This window comes from Impatiens glandulifera, chromosome 1 (assembly GCF_907164915.1).
Source record: "Impatiens glandulifera chromosome 1, dImpGla2.1, whole genome shotgun sequence".
Classification (NCBI taxonomy): Eukaryota; Viridiplantae; Streptophyta; class Magnoliopsida; order Ericales; family Balsaminaceae; genus Impatiens; species Impatiens glandulifera.
The window spans coordinates 64,495,926-64,521,154 of NC_061862.1; the positions used below are offsets into that span (position 1 = coordinate 64,495,926).

The window sequence follows — 25,229 nt, forward strand, 5'->3', positions numbered from 1 at the left end:
GAGTTGAATACAAACGTTTATGTACGATGCCCAGCTCTATTATATCCAAACATAATCTCAGCTAGCTAATAATTTTTATCTCTTCGATTAGATGATCATAGTATTTAAATCCAAACAAAATCTCAGCAACCTAGCTAGCTAGCTGTATATATATAAACCTAACTAAATAATCTTTAGCTCTTCAGTTAAATGATCGATCATAGTGCTTATATAGCTGCTCATAATTGTATTCTTTTTGGAATTCTTTCATAATATAATCTTAGTCTAAAAGCATTTTTAGTTGACTCTAGGGTATTCTGAAATTTGGAATCCATTTCTGTAGTAATAAAGAAAGAGTAAATCATTAGATTTTGTTATACCTCCTTAGTATAACTGGAAATGAACCAGTTCTGTAATTGTTTTATTCTTATTTATGTGGATAGGAAATATAGATATCTAAACATTATCTCGGTAAGCTTGCTAGTTTTATATAAACTTAACTAAATAATCTTTAGCTCTTCCGTTAGATGACCATAGTGTTTAAAACACAATTATTAGTTTATATGATTGAAACACAGTTACGAGTCGACACGGACAAGACACGGGTATAGATACGACACAAGTATAGATACGATATAAGTATAGACACGACACGAGCACAAGTATACACACGAAACGACATAAACACAATTAATCAAATGACCTAAGCTACCCACATTAACATTCTCTAAACCTATTACATTTTTATTCAATTAATATATTCTTTAATTTCATAAATGTAATATTTATAATTAAAATTAAACACACTAAAATATAATATTAAAACAAAATATTAACTTTAATAATATAAATTAAAATAAAATATAAATAAAAAATAAAATATATGAATAAAAATGTGAGTCTATTAATAATTCTATTCGATATTATTTTATTAATTACTTATTAATTTTTTAATTATTTACAATTTCAATTATTATTAATACATTAAATAATAAATATATGATAATAATTTTAATTTTAATAATATAATAATATATATTTATAAATTTTACCCATCTTTCCCACTTTCTCTCTCATCTTCTTTCTCAAACTACTCATTTTTACATTAACATTATCAAATGGACACATCTCTCTAAATATATTTACATTTTCATTAAATTTATACATTATTTAATTTTATAAATGTAATATATATATAATTAAAATTAAATATACTAAAATATTAAAATAAAATATAAATATAAATATTAAATAAATTATATGAATAAAAATTTGAGTCTCATAATAATTATCTCACATATTACTTTTATTAATTTACATATTATTTTTAAAATTTTAAATTATTTTAAAATTTTAATTATTATTAAAACATTTAAACAAAATATATGATAATAATTTAACTTTTGATAATATAATAATATTTTATAAGTTTACTAACAATATAATTTAATATATATAAATAAATAATTAATTAACATGAGTGTCAAGACACGATCGTGTTGACACGATAACAAAATCTAGTCGGAATAACACAAAACACGAATTTAAACACGAGTTAGTACGACACGAATAAACTCGTGGACACGAATAACCCGACACAAAAAAGTCCGTGAATCATAATATTTTGAGTGGGTCAAGACATAATACGACACGCATAAAATTTAGACATGACACAACACGACACGATTGAGAGTTTAACACAACTTGCCCGAGTTGAATACGAACGTTTATGTACGATGCCCAGCTCTAATATATCCAAACATAATCTCAGCTAGCTAATAATTTTTAGCTCTTCGATTAGATGATCATAGTATTTAAATCCAAACAAAATCTCAGCAACCTAGCTAGCTAGCTAGCTGTATATATATAAACCTAACTAAATAATCTTTAGCTCTTCAGTTAAATGATCGATTGTAGTGCTTATATAGCTGCTCATAATTGTATTCTTTTTGGAATTCTTTCATAATATAATCTTAGTCTTTGAGCATGTTTAGTTGACTCTAGGGTATTCTGAAATTGGAATCCATTTCTGTATTAAGAAAGAAAGAGTAAATCATTAGATTTGTTTATACCTCCTTAGTATAACTGGAAATGAACCACTTCTGTAATTGTTTTTTCCTTATTTATGTGGATAGAAAATGTAGATATCTAAATAGTATCTCGGTAAAATAGCTAGTTTTATATAAACCTAACTAAATAATCTTTAGCTCTCCAGTTAGATGATCGGTCATAGTGCTTATATAGCTGCTCATAATTGTATTCTTCTTGGAATTTTTTCATAATGTAATCTTTGTCTTTGAGCATGTTTAGTTGACTTTAGGGTATTTTGAAACTTGGAATCCATTTCTGTATTAAGAAAGAAAGAGTAAATCATTAGATTTGTTTATACCTCCTTAGTATAACTGGAAATGAACCAGTTCTGTAATTATTTTTTTTTCTTATTTATGTGGATATGAAATGTAGATATCTAAACATTATCTCGGTAAGTTAGCTAGTATTTGTCTAAATATCTATCACAATCTTAATATGTTTCCCAGGGACTACTTTGTAGCTGCTGGAGTTAGTTTATCTACTGTGTAGATGTGACTGAGCTAGAACCTGTAAGTAGTGTTAATGGATGAGCTAGAAACTGTAAGTACTTTGATGTTTTGAGATGTGTCCCTTTGATGGTTGAGTTGTTTCTCTTTTCTAATATCTCTCTATTACTCCCTTATTACTATATCATTTTTGACACCAACTTATGGTTGCATTTTTTCACTTTTCATTAATTCTTGTGTTTTTTACATTCTGTTGCTTTTTGTTGATATCACTAAGTTACTGATATAGTGATGTGTAAGTAGGGAATGATGTGGATGCAACATGTGATTTCAGTGAAGAGTTTTTGTTTATTTTAAATTTAGTTGCTTTTTGTTGATATCACTAAGTTACCTATATAGTGATGTGTAAGCAGGGAATGATGTGGGTGAGGCATTTGTGATTTTGCTAAGCTTTTGTTTTGATGATGGAAAAACGTCAACAATATATCTGATGTACCAAAGTCATGGACTTATCTGCTTAAAGATTATTGTATGTCATTAGTTGAAAAACAGAAGTCATCTCTATCTATTTCTCCTCATCAGGAGAGTTTCTTGAATGGTAGGTAATATGCTGTCATATTTTTCTTATATACTTTGGTCATACTCAAACTTGTTAGGACTGGATTGGATTAATTTGATTGAGCTCTAAGTTTAGATCTTGCCATATAACTTTATATTCTTGTTTGATCATGTAGAAATGCCTCTATTACTTGACACAATTGCTAGCATTTTTTGTCATGCATTCTAGCTTGTTGTATTCTGCAGTGAATTTCTTTATTTGTTTCAAGCAACATGGATCCCAAACTTTTTCCATATAACTTTAGATTCTTGTTTGATCATGTAGAAATGCCTCAGTTACTTGGCACAATTGCTAGCATTTTTGTTCATGCATTGTAGCTTGGTGTACTCTATAGTGGATTTCTTTATCTGTTTCAAGGATCATGGATCCCGAAATTGGCGTTTCATTGATGCTCACCATTTTAATCTACATTCACTTGCAATCTGGTGTCAAGGATATCGATTTAAATAGATTTCGGTAAGTCATTAATCTAGTTCCTCTTATTGCTAAATCTTGGATCTCTACCAATATCATGCAATCATCTGATGAACTAAAACAAAAAAATTCCAATTGATCAAACTGCAACCAAACCTTCTAGGATTGCTGCCTTCACTTGCTTCCCATCCTAATATGGTGCCACTTGTTGTATAGGCAATAATGCCCATGCTCCAAGACGTTAAAAACCGTAAGATCTCTATGGAAATCACGTGCTCCTATTTTAATTTGATAGCCTCTTAAAATTATAATCCAAAATGAACTGAAACAACTACTTTGTTTGTTTGCTTATTTTAATGTCAAATTATACCCAAACTTCTGTCGACCTTATGCTGTTTTATTTTGTTCAAGGTTAAAATATATTTTGTTCATATTTGCTCAATGGAGTTTAAATTTCAGAAGCCTCTTTATGGATGTAAAGGCCATCCATATTCGTGGAACAAGTTAAATGTATTTTTGTTGACTCCCATATGTTGTGCAGAGTATTGTATGCATCTCCTTTACGTCTGCTTTGTAAGACTTGAGAGACCAATTACCGTGCTTTTGGAAGCTTACAAGTAAATCATAATTTTCTTCACCTCTTAATGCTTGTGCAATATTTGTTCTCTCAAAGTAAATTAAATGTCTTTTGTTTACACTTTTGATTTTACTTTTGGACCTGTAAGCAAAGTACGGAGGAAGAACCACATGTTATATTGCTTAAATACACCTTATTTCGAGCAACATGTTGACCACTTTACTAAGCATTTATCTTACAATTCATATTTATCTTATGTAAAATGCCTTGCATTATAGATTTTTGTGCTCCACCTTGCAATATCTTTCTTGTTCAACATCTCATGTAAATCTAGACTACACTCAGTACATTTTATGTGATATTTTATGTGATACACTGCACTGGATAAAGTGATGATGAGTTATGTGATTATTGCTTCTTATGCTGAAATACATGTCTCATATGAATTAAGTGGATATGTAGAATCAATTCATTTAGGCTGTGCTCAAGTGTAAACGCGGATATCCTCTGCACAAGACTATAATTATAACCTAATTTGAGGGCATGTAACTTTGACATATTTTTCACTCACTTTAGAAAATTTAGTTTTAATACCTACTGTAATGCCGTAGATTCACCCATCTATAGACATGTGATAGATAGAGCTACAACCACTTTAGGCTAACCACATTAGTCATTATAGACCAAGACTAATGTAATATATCATATAGGTAATTATTTATCACCATCATATCAACTCACTTTTTTTTCCAAGAAAATATACCAACTCACTTTAACATTTTCCTGGATACATGAGTGTAAGATTTCTTGGAAAATGGACATTTTCTTAGTGGATATTTGTTCTGCAACAGTGATAGAGAATTGTATCGTAACATTATGAGAAGGGGATAATCTCATGAGAGAATCTGCTGGAATAAAACGAGCTAAGCTAAGGATATGTGTCGATGAAGCTGAATTTATTTATTGTTTCAGTGAACTAGTGTTTGATTGTGGAATTATGCACATTTCATTGCAGGAAATATCAGTGGAGCCAGAGAGCTTCCAGGTGCTGCTCTGTTTTGCCTGCCCTGGCCTCCAATAGATGTCACGTATATTTTTTTTAGTAATTTGTCTATGTTGAGGTTTCTTATGGGTTATTTTTCAAACTTTTAAATTGCTTTATAAGTGTTCAGGGACTACAAGATGTACATGCAAAATATAAAAATATGCTTGTGGAGATAGCTGAATCTTTGCAGCTCTCAAGAAATATTTTAATCACACTTATTTCACTGCAATCTTTGAGAACATTCATACAACGATTTTGAAGATTTGGCTGACATTCTGCTTGATATGATGTAGCAAGCTCTCGGTTGGCCCGGTTCCATAATATGGAAGTTAATAACTTTGTGATTTCTCTTTTGCTATTATTCAGAGTATGAAACGGATTGCAGAAGAATCTGTCCATAGGTCTGCTGAAATGTGGCATTAGTAATAGGTGCCTTTTGTGAGTTAAGGCTGATGATTTACCAAATATTCTTGTTTAGCTTGTCTTGCCATACGAAGCAACTGAGTTATGCACATTTAATCATTGTTCAGAAAAAAAGAACAAGTATTTATTTATGAAACTCTAACAGAGTTCAGTAATCAATTTTAATTTTGAGCCTTTTACAAAATAAAACAAAATTCTTTTTATCTCAACAGATAGTTTTGGTGATGTATATGAGATGAATTGTTTTTCACAATATTTAAGTTCACCTTTGGTATACGTTAAGTCATTCAATATGCCTGATATATAAACTGTCAAAAGGAATGAATCCTAAAGAAAAGATGATTCTATGTTTTTGTTTTCCAGGTTATGGATGTAACCGCAACAAAAGCGCAGAACAGTAAGTTTATGGAAACAGTATTGATATTGTTTTAGGGTCACAAATCTATATATATAATGATGCTTAATTTTTAAAGTGTCTGGATTGTCGGGTCGAGAGCTGTGGTTAATTTGGATACTTGGGTCGGATTGTGGGTTGACCCGCCTTTAAATTTAAAACGGTTAAAAATAAAATTAAAAATGCTAGAGGTATGTTTCGAACTTGCAACCTAACAAAACAAGTACAACTCTTTAACCAACTAGACTACAAAGACTTTATAATTTAAATTCAACACCAAATTTGATAAGCGCGGGACGTTTCAATATTAATATAAGTTGAACTTTTTAACTAACTAATCTATATATATATAATGATGCTTAATTTTTAAAGTGTCCGGATTGCCGGGTCAAGAGCTGTGGTTAATTTGAATACTTGGGTCGGATTTTGGGATGACCCGCCTTTAAATTTAAAACGGTTAAAAATAAAATTAAAAATGTTATCCGTAATTTTTTTTCACGGTTTTTTATATTATTAATCGTGCAAATGCACGGGCTAAATGCTAGTCTTCAATAATTCAACCTTTTTCAGATTCTTTCCTTAAAGTCAAAATACCACACTACACAAAAGATAAGGTTAACATGATCAATCTTTTTCATAGACATCCAACATGCATAATTTATATCTATTATTAATATATTAATAAATAATTAATAATATCTATTAATAACTAACTTATTTCGTCATTTCCTATCTAGCCGAAAGTATAGATGCTCATCCATTAACTAACTTAGTAATTGTAAGAAAATATTGATTAAGCTTTATCCTTTGAAATTTTCCTTCTAAATGAGTTGCCTTAATCCTACTAATTATAAGGGATAAGACTTTGAGGATAACTAACTTATAAATAGAGAGATAGAAGGAAGTTGGAATAGTCGTTAATCTGAAAGAGTGGTGGAGCAGAAAGTTCATGATTATAAAGTTATGTATTTGAATATGATGTAAATCTCAAGACAATTTAAAAGCTCAAAATAAATTTACATAAGCAAACAATTATAAATCAACTCATAACAAGCCAAATTCACGTGCTATTTTAAAGTTATTTCTACAAGCCCATAAGTTAAGATATGGGCTTCTAAGAAGACCATCAGGCTGTAATAGACAAAATTCTTGATTTTTGATGACCAAATAGGTCATGCTCTGCATAAAAAGAAATTAACAATTGGTCCAAACTTGAAAACTGGCCTTATAAAAATCATTTACAAAAGACAGTCATTCCAAAAGAAATTGGAAGATATCCAATTTAGGTTATGACATTGTCTTGGAGGACTGATCATTTAATTAAGTTAGTTAACTTTGATCATTTAGGACTAATGAAGAGCATAATGCATCTTAATTAAAAACAACCTGACAAGAGCCGACCAAATAAATATTGCTTAACCAATGTTTAAGCTCGATGATTGCGTTATTTGTACTATAGTTTTATAGTTTTAATTTCACGTTAATACAAACTTTAACATTTCAAAAACTTATTCATGTGATATTAAAATTTGTGTTTAACACTCAAATGTAATAAGTTTTTACAATTTAATAGAGCTTGTTTGAGTTTTGTTTTCTTATTGAAAGAAAAAAACCAAATACAATTTTCTTGATATAAAAAAAGTGATTTGTTTGAATAAAAGAGAACTTTATATACAATCTTTATATAAATCTAAATGAATATTATTAAACAATTCATTAGTTATAATACGGAATAAGTTTTGATGTTACAATTTTATTTATATAATTATTATAATTTAGTCAATACATTTATATATATATATATATATATATATATATATATATATATATATATATATATATATATATATATATTACAATTAATTACAAGTTAATGATACACAGTGCTAAAGAATAAGAGTCATTTTAACCTCTTATAATCCTATGTGACAAACTAGAGAGGTTGCAAATATGTGAACTTGAGGGGGTGATATTACTATACCACATTCAATACCATTTCCTGTACTTTTCAAAATTAACATTAAAAATTATTATTATTATTTTTTATTTATTCATAATGTATAATTTATTTGTTTTGAAAGAGTATTACAATAAATGAAACAATATGAACGTTGTACATAAGATCTGCACCCGAACTTAAGATAGACATATCAAAATTCAGAATAAGAGGGTATGATAAATCATGACTACTTTACCATCATTTAGACATATATTTATATAAAAAAAGTTAGCTTCAACCTCAAAAGACACAAAGAGGAGGCAATAAAAAATATAAATTACAATGTCACAAATTTGACCATTTGAAAATTATATTTTGTTTCTAAAGATTTATTCTTCTTAGTGTTATTATAAATGATCTTGTTTAGTGTACTTTATTAAGATTTAAATTATTTTATCGGTTTAGTTTAATTTAATGGTTTAGAATTAAAAAGTCATTTTATTACACGAAGAGGTTGAGTACTTGACTGTTCGACTCTTCTTAACCAACAGAACCGACACCGAAGGGCCCTAGTTGAATTATATTTTTTAAATTTATATGTTATATTAAAAATATATAATAATTATGTATTCAACCTAACAAAAAGTAATTTAGTCTAATTGATTAAATATTTTAACATCGTTATTAAGGTCATAGGTTCAAAAAGGGGTTAAGGGAGGTGAGAAACTCTAGACACTATCTAATTCACCTTGACATGTTGCACCTTTAAAAATGCATAGATTATTTGGATAAAAAAAGCTAAATGTATAATGAAAAAATAATTTAAAAATATGGGAAGTTAATTTAATATATTAATTATTGGTTTAAATAATAGAATTGATGATAAAATATTTATTTATTGCATATTCAATTTAAATGATCTAAATCAAATTAGGCCTAAAAAAATATAATTTTTATTTTCATTTCCAAAACTTTACAAATTTGTAGTTGTATTAAGAATTTGAAAACAAAATGTAGTTAAAAATTGTTTATATTGTTATGATATCAATTTTATTTTATTTTACATAAATGATGAAAAAGATGATCAACCAGTTTCAGAAAATGGACGCTCCAGACTCTGAACAACATCTGCGGTTACAATATACATAGCTTTCTTCACGAATTAGTGATTTTTCTGGCTAACTATCACGGGCAAGGGTCCTCGTCTCTTTCTCTATCTGTATATATATTTGCTTGCATTTTCTATGTGTGGTCTAGCTCCAAGAGTTCTTTGGTGCTATAAAAATGTTCAATCAATCAATGTTTTCATATTTGTTCTAATGTCTTTGTTCTGATTTGATGTGGTACATATTGTATACAATGATTACCGGAATGACCACAAATTCACCATCACCATCTACTCCCCAACTGGAGTAGTGAGTTTTCTTCATTCCTCTCTCTATATCTGTTTCTTCAGCTCGTAGAACTACGTACAGTCTATATGCATTTAGTTTTCATTTGAGTTTCCTGAATGTTGATTACTATCTATTGTAGGCTTTTAGTATCATTGGAAGACTTACATGAGGTCTAAATGTTGAGTTACTTATGCCATGTTTTAGGTCTGCATTAATAGACGCCTAAAGAACATACCAGATGATTGTGTTTCATATTGTAAAATTATTCAATGACTTCCCATTAATATCCTAAATGGATATGCTTATTGGGTACCATTATGGATGGATCATAAAGCTTTGGGCAATATGCAATTGGAGTTCTTATATGTCAAATAGCTCAAATTTGGTGAAACTGTTGAATTCAGCTAAAACGTGCAATGTATTCCATCCATATGAACCTACAATAAACTATTACAACCTCTTGTTTTTTTTTGAGTTTAGGGCTTGACATTAAGGTATGGTTGCACACGATGATGTTTTGACTGAATCACACGTTTTATTTTTCTCTTCTTATGCTCAAAGAGAATGTCTTCTCGCCTTAAATAATGTGGCACACAAATGATATATGATTAGCTAATGATTTCATATTATTAGGGTGTTGGATAAAAATGAATATTAAGTGTTGAATACTGAATTTTAGGTAAAGAATTAGTTAAGTGTATGAAAATAAGATGCTGAATAAGCAATATAATTATTTGAATTTTAAGTAAGTGCTTAATATGGAAGCTGGTTTGATAAGATGTAAGGCTAATGTAGGGAAAATATTTTAAAACTATTTTACCTTTCTAGAGATGTAATTTGCTTAATTTCATTTCCGTTTGGTTGGAGTGAAGAACTTACTGCAACTCCTGGAATTAATAAGAAAACAAGCTTTAAGGTTTAAAGTTATCTTTTGTACACTCTTCTCACGCTTACTGAAAAATAAGTGATTTTTAGTGAAAATTATCAAATAAACTTAATTCAAAACTGATAAGTTGTGATGCATTATGTGTCACACTCTTGTTAATTAGCAGTAATACATTTAATTGTGCCTCTTTTCTTCCTTGGTTTGTATGGATCATGTTTTATGGTAATGTGGAGTTTTAATATTTATAGTGTGCACATTCTAGACTATTAATTCGTCTGGTGTGAAGAAAGATTATGTCTTCCTTGCTGATGTTAATACACAAGTGAAGAACAAGAATATCACCACTGATATTAAAGTGGACAAAAATTCTAATGTGAGTTCTTTGTTATACTTTTCATAGAATGTCATCTTTATCAAGTTGTAGTAGATATTGTAACTTGACGAATACGTTGACAATCTTTTTACACTTAATAATCTAACATGTAAATGGAAATGATTGTCATGTTGCTTAGTTGCATGATGAAAACCTCTTCTTCATGCATTTCAGGTCTTTGTGTTAAGTATGCTCTACCACTAGTTCAATTTAATTTATTTGGGCACTTTTCACAAAATTTACTACAAAATACTGTGTTTTATTTTGTTAACAAGTTGAATAATAATGGAAATTTATATCAAATTGTCAATTGCTCTTATTGGATTCTAGTTTTGATTTGCCTGATATAAATGAAGAATGTTTTGCATGATGATGTGATGATCTTGCTCGGAATAATAATGGGGATGAATTTAGTTGGGCTCGTGTTGTTTTTTATATCAAGTTATTTGATACTATAACCTACTAGGAAAATTTCGTGTGCATTGGAGGATAAGATTAAAAATAAAATAAATTAAAAAAATTATAATAATATTTATTTAATGTTTAAAATTATTAAAATAAAAAATATAACGCTCTCATTCCACATTTTATTCACTTCGATAAAATAACTTATTTTCTCACATGTTTCATCACATATTTTTTCCGAATGAATCTCTCATCTCGTGACTTTACACTATCATCTTGTCAATCAAATATCTGATTCATATTTTTTTAATAATTAACATTGTGACCTCACACTTTGCTCAATCAAATATTTGATTCATATTTCTTTAACCACTTTCAAATGATACCGGTCTATTATCCATCGGCAAACCACATCTCAATCACACTTGGTTAAATGTTGTACTTGTTTTTTTAGGTTGCAAGTTCGAAACATAAAAATAACATTTTTAATTTTATTTTTAACCGTTTTAATTTAATGAGAGGGTCAACCCACTATCCGACCCAAGTATCTATTTACTCTCACATAAATATTCAAATTAACCACAACGCTCGACCCGGCAATCCGGAAACTTTAAAAATTAAGCATCATTATATATATATATAGATTAGTTAGTTAAAAAATTGAACTTAAAATGTCTCGCGTTCATCAAATTTGGTGTTAAATCTTAAATATAAAATGTTGTTATCCTAGTTGGATAAATGGTTTTACTTGTTTTGTTAGGTTGCAAGTTCGAAACATACAAATAGCATTTTTAATTTTATTTTTAACCGTTTTAAGCTTATGGGCGGGTCAACCCACAATCCGACCAAATTATCCATTTACTCTCACATAAATATCCAAATAAGCCACAACTCTCGACCCGACAATCCGGACACTTTAAAAATTAAGCATCATTATATATATATATAGATTAGTTAGTTAAAAATTTGAACTATTATTGTTAAAATGTCTCGCGTTCATTAAATTTGATGTTGAATCTTAAATGTAAAGTGTTGTTAGACTAGTTGGTTAAAGGGTTGTACTTGTTTTGTTAAGTTGCAAGTTCAAAACATACAAATAAATTTTTTAATTTTATTTTTAACCGTTTTAAGTTTATGAGCGGGTCAACCCATTATCCGACCCAAGTATCCATTTACTCTCACATAAATATCCAAATTAACCACAACTCTCGACCCGACAATCCGGACACTTTAAAAATTAAGCATCATTATATATATATATATATATTAGTTAGTTAAAAATTTGAACTTTTATTGTTAAAATGTCTCGCGTTCATCAAATTTGGTGTTGAATCTTCAATATAAAGTGTTGTTAGCTTAGTTGGTTAAAGGGTTGTACTTGTTTTGTTATGTTGTAAGTTCGAAACATACAAATATCATTTTTAATTTTATTTTTAACTGTTTTAAGTTTATGGACGGGTTAACCCACAATCCGACCCAAGTATCTATTTACTTTTACATAAATATCCAAATTAACCACAACTCTCGACTCGACAATCCGGACACTTTAAAAATTAAGCATCATTATATATATATATAGATTTGAAAGTTGGTATTTTATCACAATTATGATCCCAATAAAAAATCGTCAAAGCTCAAAGTTTTTATATTCGTTTGGTATAAGATTTTTTTGTAACATTATTCAAACTAGCATGTGTCCCGTGCATTTGAAAGAGTAATAATATAAAAAACCGTGAAAAAAATATTACTGTAAAAATGTTTATGGGCGGGTCACATCGAGAAAGAAATAAAAATCCTCTTATTTAAGACTTATTTCATCGCAAATAGTATGTTCCCACGGAGCGGTATCCATTTACTCTAACATATATATATATATCCAAATTAACCACAACTCTCGACCTGGCAATCCGGACACTTTAAAAATTAAACATCATTATATATATATATTTATATATATATATATAGATTAGTTAGTTAAAATGTTGAACTTATATTGTTAAAATGTCCCACGTTCATCAAATTTGGTGTTGAATTTAAAATATAAAGTGTCATTAGCCTAGTAAGTTAAAGGGTTGTACTTGTTTTGTTAGGTTGAAAGTTCGAACCAGACTTATAGCATTTTTAATTTTATTTTTAACTATTTTAAGTTTATGGGCGGTCAACCCACAATCCGACCCAAGTATCCATTTACTCTCACATAAATATCCAAATTAACCACGACCCGGCAATCCGGACACTTTAAAAATTAAGCATCATTATATATATATATAGAGATTAGTTAGTTAAAATTTTGAACTTTTAATGTCTCGCGTTCATCAAATTTAGTGTTGAATCTTAAATACAAAGTGTTGTTAGCCTAGTTGGTTAAAGAGTTGTACTTGTTTTGTTAGGTTGCAAGTTCAAAACCTACAAATAACATTTTTAAATTTATTTTTAACCGTTTTAAGTTTATGTGCGGGTCAACCCATAATCCGACCCAAGTATCCAAATTAAGCACAGCTCTCTACCCGACAATCCGGACACTTTAAAAATTAAGCATCATTATATATATATATATATATATATATATATATATATATATATAGATTAGTTAGTTAAAAATTTGAACTTTTAATGTCTCGCGTTCATCAAATTTGGTGTTGAATCTTAAATGCAAAGTGTTGTTAGCCTAGTTGATTAAAGAGTTGTACTTGTTTTGTTAGGTTGAAAGTTCGAAATCTACAAATAACATTTTTAAATTTATTTTTAACCGTTTTAAGTTTATGGGCGGGTCAACCCATAATCCGACCCAAGTATCCAAATTAACCACAGCTCTCGACCCGGAAATCCGGACACTTTAAAAATTAAGCATCATTATATATATATATATATATATATTAGTTAGTTAAAAATTTGAACTTTTAATGTCTCGCGTTCATCAAATTTGGTGTTGAATCTTAAATACAAAGTGTTGTTAGCCTAGTTGGTTAAAGAGTTATACTTGTTTTGTTAGGTTGCAAGTTTGAAACCTACAAATAATATTTTTAAATTTATTTTTAACCGTTTTAAGTTTATGGCGGGTCAACCCATAATCCGACCCAAGTATCCAAATTAACCACAGCTCTCGACCCGGCAATCCGGACACTTTAAAAATTAAGTATCATTATATATATATATATATATAGATTATAGTGTTATTTTTGTAATTTCATTAAGTAAACAAATTTTTTAGCTGATCCAAATTTTAGTGTAATTTTGTATTCATCAAAGTATAGAGATTTTTTCTTGATTATGATCAGATTATTGGTTGGATCATGTTACATATTATTTTCAAAATCATTATAATTTATGACAAACATAACAGGTGTATATTTTTCAGTTAATGATTAACATAACATAATGGTATAACAAAACAGCCCAATGTGACAATTTGATCCATACAGTTCATATACTTTGAACTACTATAATGTTATGTTTCGAATGACATGTGAATTGAAATGGAAGTGGCATTTAAAGCCTAATGTGTTTAATGCATTTTTGTGCCATTGTAAGTTAACACAATATATTGCATGTTTAGTTAATAAATTCCCTTAGCTGGATATTTTGTGAGATTAATTTGTTGTAGTTCTTCCCTTAGCTGGATTTTTTGTGAGATTAATCTGTTGTAGTTCTTTGTTTGTATGCTAAGCGCTTTTCTTTTTAATATTATTTTTATTCATGTCATGATATTGCTGAAGCATTTGGCAATGTTGAGCTTTTTACAACCATAATTGTTGATGAAGCTACTCCTGGTCTGAAGACTATCTTAAGTTTCGGGTTTCCCGATCAACGCTCTGAAAAGGTAAATTAGGTATTTGAATCTTCATTTGGAGTTTTTCATGGATCAATTTTGTTAACATGTTGTCCATCTTTTTTTTTATGAATTAATTCAATTAACCCCTAATTGGACAATACATATAAAAAAACCAATTATCTCATATTCCATATCAAACATTTTTAGTTCCACATTATATTGATCAATTGTATGTCATTATGTCTCTTCATTTGGATTATATATTTGATGATTAAATGTTTATTTCTTGCAGTTGGAAGTTTATTACTTGAATGGTAAGCTCAAGCTTAAGGTTGACACCAAACCCTGTAGTCAACTTCTCTGGTGTTATTGGTACAAATATTCTTGCCATTGGAACAGATTTATTTTTTGATACCAAGGAGGGGTTCTTACTAAATACAACGGTGGATTGAGCTATACAAACTCAGACCTTATTGCATCTTTGAGCCTGTGAGTAATTTATTTTCGTCTGGTTTGTTATATATCGTCGTTTTGATTTAATGACCTTTGTATTTGATAGTTTGAAAAGGAAAGAAGCCGGTTTTGATTCAAATTTAATTATCATTTTTTTTATTAATTCAGTTAATAATTTGATATGCCCTTCACATATCAAAACATTAAGTCATTTAGTGTTATTTGGATTAAATCTAATTATTTGAAAAGAGTCTTCTTTGGTGATGAGAAGTTAGTTATTTGTGTCAAATGATCAAAATATTATTAGAATTTGATATTTAAAAAGTTTAACTTTAGTCTCTAGGAGATAAGGTGTTGCAAAATTTGTTTCGAGATGATTTAAGAACTTAATATTGTTAACCAATGTAATCAATGTTTTTATGATTTTTGTTTTGTGTATGACATAGGAATGACAAGGGTGACTCCACGAGCACATCGTACTACCATACGGTTAGCCCTTTAACTCACAGATTCTCGACCAATGAGAATACAATAAACATTAGAACCCAACACACTCTCGGTCCTTTAACCCCGGTTAAGGCAAGAGTTAACAATTTCGGAAAGGCAAATGCCCTCATTCAGCATGAATGGCGTCCAAATCACTTTTTATAATCTCTGGAGAAGTGGACACCAACCAAGTCTATCGATAAGTTTGGTCTGGCTTTGGCACTCAAACCTCAAGTAGTAGCCAACATGAGAGACCTCAAATAATAAGTTAGATGGTGTACCCTTTTCTATACATGTTATTTTGTAGCTCACTTAGACAGTAACAAATATTTACTACTTTTTATCCTTGTAAGGAAACTATACTCTGGGCTTGTGACCACGATGACGTGACATCTGAATGAAATAGCGAAATCAATCGAGGTTGCTCAGGAGGGTGATGTATTTCTAGAGGAGCTAAACAGGAAATGGGCTGACCAAAACAAAGCATTACAGATGATCATCCACTTAGATAGAGCTTTCATCCCCAGTACTCATAAAACCCCTGTTTATGAGTTGGGTTTGAACTTATGGAGAATAAATGTCATCCATTCACCCAACATCCAGCCTAGGCTACAGGGCACTCTTCTCGAACTAGTGCAGAGAGAAAGAACAGGGGAAGTCATAGAAAGGAGTTTATTACGCAACATCCATAATAAAGATGTTACTCGATTTGGGCTCAACTGTTTACCAGGAAGATTTTGAGAAAAAGTTTCTCGAAGACTCGGCTTCGTTTTATTGGAGATTTTCTTAAGAAAGCCGAGACAAGATTAAACGAAGAAGAGATCGAAAGCCAAGATTTGCAATGTTGTCGAAAAGGAGATGATTGAGAATGTATTGTTTATTCAAAAGGGTCTCGAATGGGCTTCCATTTATAAGAGATGTAATTAATGACGTCTCACATCAGAGAAACGGGTAAGCAACTCGATCGTTACCGCATCCAGAAAAGTTAAAGGATCCAGTTGATTTTGTTCAAAGGTTACTCGATCGATCGACGCTAAAGATAAACACGATAACATCATCCACTCCACTTAGCGTTCAACAATGACAAGACGTTCCAAAACGCTAGCTCTAAATTCGTCGTTCGAGTATTTTGTTAATCTAAACCCACGCTCCCCCGACCCGAGTTCATATCGTTGTTGTTCGTCGAGGATAAGCGAGGACGAAGAAATCGAGACAATTCTCGACAAATTAAGTGATGATGCTCTTCCGTTACCTCCAGGAAAAAGACGTTTTCGAAAAGTACTACAAGCAACATTTAGCTAAACGACTTCTCTCTTGTAAAACCTTTTCCGACCATGCTGAAAGAAGCTTAATTGTCAAGCTTAAAACGGAATGCGGGTTCACCGATATGAAAACCTCTCAAGATACAATGCAAAGCTTCTACGATATCATCATCATCGGTGGGGAACTTTCGGATTATCCATCGCTAACCGTTCAAGTCCTCACAACTGACTGTTAGAAAGAAAAGTGGAATGAAAAATCCTACTTTCTAGTTATTTTTCTATATTTTCAGGTAGGAAAAAAAAAATAGTAACAATGATTTTTATCTAACTCATTCAACCATTAAAACATAACATAAGACGATAAGAAATGCAATTTTTCTTCCATTCATTATTGTAATAACAATAATTATACAACAAGTATTTATAAGACTTTAAACTAATATTATAAAAAAGATAACCCAATGTAATAAAATTATAAAATGGAAGAAAATGAAAAAAAAATTCTTAATTCAAAAATAAAATTAAAATAATGAGTTGTGTCTCACATTGAAAAGTTATAACTATATAATAAGATATTTTTTTATAGAACTGTTTATTAAAGTAATTTATTTTAAATTAAAGATTAGATGTTATAATTTTAAATATTTTATTAATTTGACTTGGACAAAATTAAAAAAAAAATTATTTTATTATTGTTTTCCCTTGAAATCGGGCTTAGTGCTAACACTTGCATCTCGGAGAAAATGCAAGGAATTATTGCATTTAAATGGGTCTAAAATAAGTTAAATATTTGACTATTAAAATGAGGATAATTTGATTTATTTGTTATAACAGAAATTAAATAAAATGTCAAAATAATGTAAGTTAATTGTGTATTAAATATGATTTATTAAATATTAAGAGAAATGATATATAGAATGAAATTAATGGTTAATTTATTTGTATAAATTCATAATTACCAATAGTGAAGGTCAAAGGGGAGAAGGAAAAGGACGATTGTCATGACTTATTCTTATTCTTATTCATTTAGTTTTTTTTTTAATTTTTCTTTTACTAATCATTTTAAATATTAATTCACACAATATTATTTTGTTACTTCATAAGAATAATTAACTTGTTAACAACTTTTATCCATAATAAATAGTAGTGTTGATCACTTTACTAGATATATTCACTGTATTTAAAAAATAATCACTTGTGATAAGTTTTAACACAAGAAAGACAATCAAACTATTTTAAGGTGTTAAAACAAATATATGTGTAAATTTTGTTTTGGTGATTTCGTTTATTATTTTGTATTTTTAATTTATTCTAATTTAAAACGAAACATTATGTTATAAACACAAATTAGATAGTGAAATATTATTATTAATTACAAGCTATACTTTCTTTCCAACAATAATAGTAGGTCACTCCCAGTCCCCATTCTCTTTAGGACTAGTTTGATAAGTATTTTTTTTGGGTTTTCCTAGTATAGACACTCATTTTTATTTAGTTAACCAGGCTAAAGGGATGAATCAAACATGACCTAACTTAAAATGAGATTTTTCAAAAAAAACCTAACATTAGAAGCACAACCTGCCCGTCTGCCTATCTCGTGCTTGTATCGTGTAAACCCAAGACCCGATTGAGATAATATCGTATCGTGTCTTGGGTTGACAGGATACAAGCACGAAACAATACGATATTTGTACGGAACAACACGATACAATATTATCTCACTCGGGTCTTGGGTTGACACGATACAAGCACGAAACAATACGGTCACAACACGATTATGAGTTTATACGATCGAAGCACGGTTACGAGTTGACACGGACACGACACAAGTATAGACACGACACGAGTACGAGTATACATACGAAACGACATAAACACAATTAGTCAAATGACCTAAGCTTTTCACATTAACATTCACTAAACCTATTACATATCTATTCAATTAAAAAATTATTTAATTTCATAAATGTAATATTTATAATTAAAATTAAACACACTAAAATATAATATGAAAATAAAATATTAACTTAAATAATATAAATTAAAACAATATAATTCTCTTCGATATTATTTTATTAATTACTTATTAATTTTTTAATTATTTATAATTTCAATTATTATTAATATTTTAATTTTAATAATATAATAATATATATTTATAAATTTTATCCACATTTCCCACTTTCTTTCTCATTTTCATTCTCAAACTACCCACTTTTACATTAATATTATCAAATGACCACGTCTCTCTAATTATATTTACATTCTCATTAAATTTATAAATTATTTAATTTAATAATTGTAATATATATAATTAAAATAAAATATACTAAAATATTAAAATAAAATATAAATATTAAATAAATTATATGAATAGAAATTTGTGTCTCATAATAATTATCTCACATATTAATTTACATATTATTTTTAAAATTTTAAATTATTTTAAAATTTTAATTATTATTAAAACATTAAAATAAAATATATGATAATAATTTAATTTTAATAATATAATAATATTTTATAAGTTTTACTAACAATATAATTTAATATATATAAATAATTAACCTGAGTGTCAAGACAGATTGTGTTCACACGATAACAAAATCTAGTCGTAATAACACGAAACACAAATTTAAACACGAGTTAGTACGACACGAATAAACTCATGGACACGAATAACACGACACAAAATAGTCCGTGAATCATAATATTTTGAGTGGGTCAAGACACGATATGACACACATAAGATTTAGACACGACACAATACGACACGATTGAGAGTCTAAAACGACTTGTCCGAGTCGAATACAAACGTTTATGTATGATGCCCAGATCTAGCACCCATAAATGCTCCATAGATGAACACACATGCACAGGCCCTAGGCACTTGTGGGTTCCATTAGCTGGACTGAGTTCGTTAGTTATTGGCTCGGGCAGCATTAGGGCATCGTGTCTCCAATTTGGGGTTGAGCAGTTCGACTCCAAAACTAGGGTGGGAAAGAGGAACGTGACCAGTTATTTTAACTAGCATTACGTGGTTTAGACCCTAGTATCTGGCCTGGGAACCGTTGGGTTATACAAATTCAGGACAATTGGAATTGGGTCTTGAGTTTCCTTCTACCCGTCTTCTTGATGTTTGTTTCAATGGTATTTTTCGTAAGAGGAGAAAAATACTATTTACATTAAAAAAAGAACGTTCCAGCATCTTTTGTGGAGTTATCCAAGCATTTTAGGTTGCTTGGATGAATCGAAAATTAAGACTTCTCCCAACTACTGCCTACTACGATCCGCCCATGGGAGACACTCATTCGTCGTCGTCGTCACATAGTCTTACGTACCATTTGAGGTAACATTAAGTTAATTTATAAATTATATATATATACAAAATTTTGAGACTAAATTTTTAGTTGTTATAGAAGTTTATTAATTATTGGATGAATAAATTAACCAAATGTTATAGGTTTATGAATTTTTAGTTGTTATATCCTAGAGTTGGGCAATGAGTTAGCTAAATACGAACCGACACGATCCAACACGATATTTGTAAGGAATGACACGATACGATATTATCTCACTCGGGTCTTGGGTTGACACGATACAAGCACGAGACGACACGGTCACGACACAATTATCTTGAGTTTATACGATCGAAACACGATTACGATTCGACACGGACACGACACGAGTATAGACACGACACGAGCACGAATATACACACGAAACGACATAAACACAATTAGTCAAATGACCTAAACTACCCACTTTATCATTCTCTAAACCTATTACATTTTTATTCAATTAAGAAATTATTTAATTTCATAAATGTAATATTTATAATTAAAATTAAACACACTAAAATATAATATTAATATAAAATATTAACTTAAATAATATAAATTAAAATAAAATATAAATAAAAAATAAATTATATGAATAAAAATGTGAGTCTATTAATAATTCTCTTCCATATTATTTTATTAATTACATATTAATTTTTTAATTATTTATAATTTCAATTATTATTAATACATTAAATAATAAATATATGATAATAATTTAATTTTAATTTTAATAATATAATAATATATATTTATAAATTTTACCCCACCTTTCCCACTTTCTTTCCGATTTTCTTTCTCAAACTACCCGTTTTTACCTTAATATTATCAAATGACAACGTCTCTCTAATTATATTTACATTCTTATTAAATTTAAAATTATTTAATTTTATAATGCAATATATATAATTAAAATAAAATATACTAAAATATTAAAATAAAATATAAATATTAAATAAATTATATGAATAGAAATTTGAGTCTCATAATAATTATCTCACATATTCCTTTTATTAATTTACATATTATTTTTAAAATTTTAAATTATTTTAAAATGTTAATTATTATTAAAACATTCAAACAAAATATATGATAATAATTTAACTTTAATAATATAATAATATTTTATAAGTTTTACTAACAATATATTTTAATATATATAAATAAATAAATAATTAACATGAGTGTCAAGACACAAGATTGTGTTGACACGATAACAAAATCTAGTCGGAATAACACGAAACACGTATTTAAACACGAGTTAGTACGACACGAATAAACTCGTGGACACAAATAACACGAACACGAAAAAGTCTGTGAATCATAATATTTTGAGTGGGTGAAGACACGATACGACACACATAAGATTTAAACACGATACGACATGACATGATTAAGAGTCTAACACGACTTGCCCGAGTCGAATACGAACGTTTATGTACGATGCCCAACTTTAGATAGTCTGCTCCTTGTACTTGTCACCCACCCGCGCTCTAATCAAACATCAATTTTAAGTTATATCGTATTTGATTCATCTATTGGCAATAGGTGTTATTATTTTTTTTTAATTCTTGTAAAAATATTTAAACTAATATTGTTATTAATGTATTTATTTATTTAGTTTTGTTAATCTATCTAATTATATATATTTATATTTATTTAAATTATCCATAATTTAATTAATTTAGAATTCATATGAAGCCGCTTTTAAATTAATTACTTATTTTTAATCCCGCGCAATGAGCTTGTATATAAATTTTATAAAATAATTCCAATGACTCGAGATTTATTTTAAATTATAAAATGACGGATAAAAATGAGTGACAATATGAGGAAAAATCCAAAAAAATTACTTATCAAACAAGCTCTAAGAGACTGTAAGTTATAATTAACAATATTTGTGTTCGGTAATGATAACATAATGTTTTGTTTTAATGAGTCCATATAAATAAATGCTGAAGGTATATGATTAATTAAGATAATGGATAATAAAATAAATAATAATATGAAGAAAATAAAAATTAAACAAGGTTCTCTAAGCCAAAAATTATAAGGTTATATTTTACCTCACTTACTCCATTAATCAAATACATTATTATATGTTAATACTCTTTAATCTTTTTAATAAAATTTTTTTACACTTATTTAAAAGTACTATAATTTATCATTATTTTTCAAATAATTAATTTTTTGTTATCTTAATTAATTAATTTTATTAAATTTAATTTATATGTCTTCCTTAATTATTTATGTTGTTAATAGAACGAATTATTAGGATATAAATTTTAATACCAAATATAATTAAATATAAATTTATTGATATATTTATTTTTATCCAAAATACAACTTACATTAAATAAATATATAGATTAAAAATATACAATAATAATAAAACAAAAAATAAAAGTGAAATTAAGACTAAACAAACGTTACCATATTCATTTAATCAACCATCAGATTTAGAACCTTTTTTTTTCTTTCCTCTTTTGATTAGATATTCTGCTACTAATATGCTTCCTGTCATTATCCTTGTTTCCATTAATTAAAATAGAGCTGGCAATGGGTTAACTAAATATGAATCGACATGATCCAACACGATATTTGTACGGAACACCACGATACTATATTATCTCACTCGGGTCTTAGATTGACACGATACAAGCACGAGATGACACCTTCACGACACGATTATGAGTTTATACGATCGAAACATGGTTACGAGTCGACACGGACACGACACAAGTATAAACACGACGCGAGCACAAGTATACACACGAAACGATATAAACACAATTAGTAAAATGACCATTAACATTCTCTAAACCTATTACATTTTTATTCAATTAATAAATTATTTAATTTCATATTGTAATATTTATAATTAAAATTAAACACACTAAAATATAATATTAAAATAAAATATTAACTTAAATAATATAAATTAAAATAAAATATAAATAAAAATAAATTATATGAAAAAAAATGTGAGTTTATTAATCATTCTCTTAGATATTATTTTATTAATTACTTATTAATTTTTTTAATTATTTATAATTTTAATTATTATTAATACATTAAATAATAAATATATATGATAATAATTTTAATTTTAATAATATAATAATATATATTTATAAACTTTACCCACCTTTCCCACTCTCTCCCATTTTCTTTCTAAAACTACCCACTTTTACATTAAAATTATCAAATGGACACGTCTCTCTAAATATATTTACATTTTCATTAAATTTATAAATTATTTAATTTTATAAATGTAATATATATATATATATATATAATTAAAATTAAATATACTAAAATATTAAAATAAAATATAAATATTAAATAAATTATATAAATAAAAATTTGAGTCTCATAATAATTATCTCACATATTACTTTTATTAGTTTTCATATTATTTTTAAATGACCCAATGGACTGGGAGTGATATATTATACTTGTTGGAAAGAGAGTATAAATTTTAAATAATAATATTTCAGTCATCTAATTTGTGTTTGTGTAAGGATAACATAAAGTTTTGTTTTAATTTAGAATATAACTAAAAATACAAAATAATAAACGAAAACAACAAAATAAAATTTATATGTATTTGTTTAACACCTTAAAATAGTTTTGATAGTATTTCTTGTGTTAAAAACTTATCATGAGTCACTATTTTTCAGATGTAGTATTTCTTGTGTTAAAAACTTATCATAAGTGACTATCTTTCAAATGTAGAGACAAAAGCGTTGATAGTTGGAGGAGGAAGAGATGATACTCTTATATTTTTCGGTTTTATATTAGATGTTTAGAGAATATATAATTGCTTTGGCTCAAAAGTATGATTGAATAAAATGAGATTGTTGTTGAATTAATGTGTTAATATAGGTAATTATTGACTCATTTTTTATTCACATGTCTTATGCATGTAATGTAATGAATTCATATTTTCATTAAAGTTTTGTATGTGTGTCAACAAGTTTAAAAATATTTATGGTTCAAAGAAATATGATCATTTGTTGTTTAAATTGTCTACTTTACTAGTATGCTCCTTTTTTAAAAGTTTATGTATTTTTAGGTGAATCTATCTCATTTGTGAGAATAACAAGGAAATGCAAAGTTTGGAAGAAGAAGATGAATTGTTTAAAAAAAAGTCTGGTGAAAATTTGATCTATAAATTAGTATTATTTTTTTTCTTCTAATTTTAATTTTATTAGTATTTTTTATTTTGTTTAATTTTTTTTAGCTATAATTTTTCCAATTTAAATTATTGTGCTTGATTGGAGTTAGTTATAAAAAGAGTTATTGTTGATTATAAGTTTGTTTTGTTTAGACTAAATCATTCTTATGTATTAGTTTAATTTGTATAATCAAAACTATTTTGATTTATCATTTCTATAAAGTAGTTTAGCTACTTGATTTATAACCGTATTCTTCTTTTTAGATTAAGCACATTAAACCTACTTTTTCACCTCAAAAATTGTAATAACTTTTAATCTAAAAGGTTTGACATCAAAATTTCCATAATGAATCAAAAGTTTCAATACCCATATTTTTGAACAGGAAGAATGTATAAAGAATGTGACATTGTTATAACTATGTTAAAATTTAATTTGATTTTTTTTTATGGGTGAACCTAATTTGAGCTTGTTCTCATAATATTTTTTGCGCGACATTTTTATTGGTGTAGATATGTGGCAGATTGAAGTGTTTTCTCTTGTATGTGTTAAACATGTATTTAAACCACCATAATATTTCTCGGAGTATTCCTGACTCATTATCGTCTCTTCAAAGCTTAATCAATATGTGAGTAACATAATTCTAATATTTGTATCCCTGAAATGAAGTCTAATATATAAATTATGGGCCAACAAACACATTTTCCAGATGTTCATAGAACTATTATGTTATTTTTTGTTTTCTAGATGTT

At 28.0% G+C, this 25,229-nt stretch overlaps 1 pseudogene; it reads left to right on the top strand.

The window, feature by feature from the left end:
- The first annotated feature begins 5,021 nt into the window (after window positions 1-5,021).
- On the top strand, window positions 5,022-17,194 carry LOC124930181 (annotated as a pseudogene).
- Window positions 17,195-25,229: the final 8,035 nt, after the last annotated feature.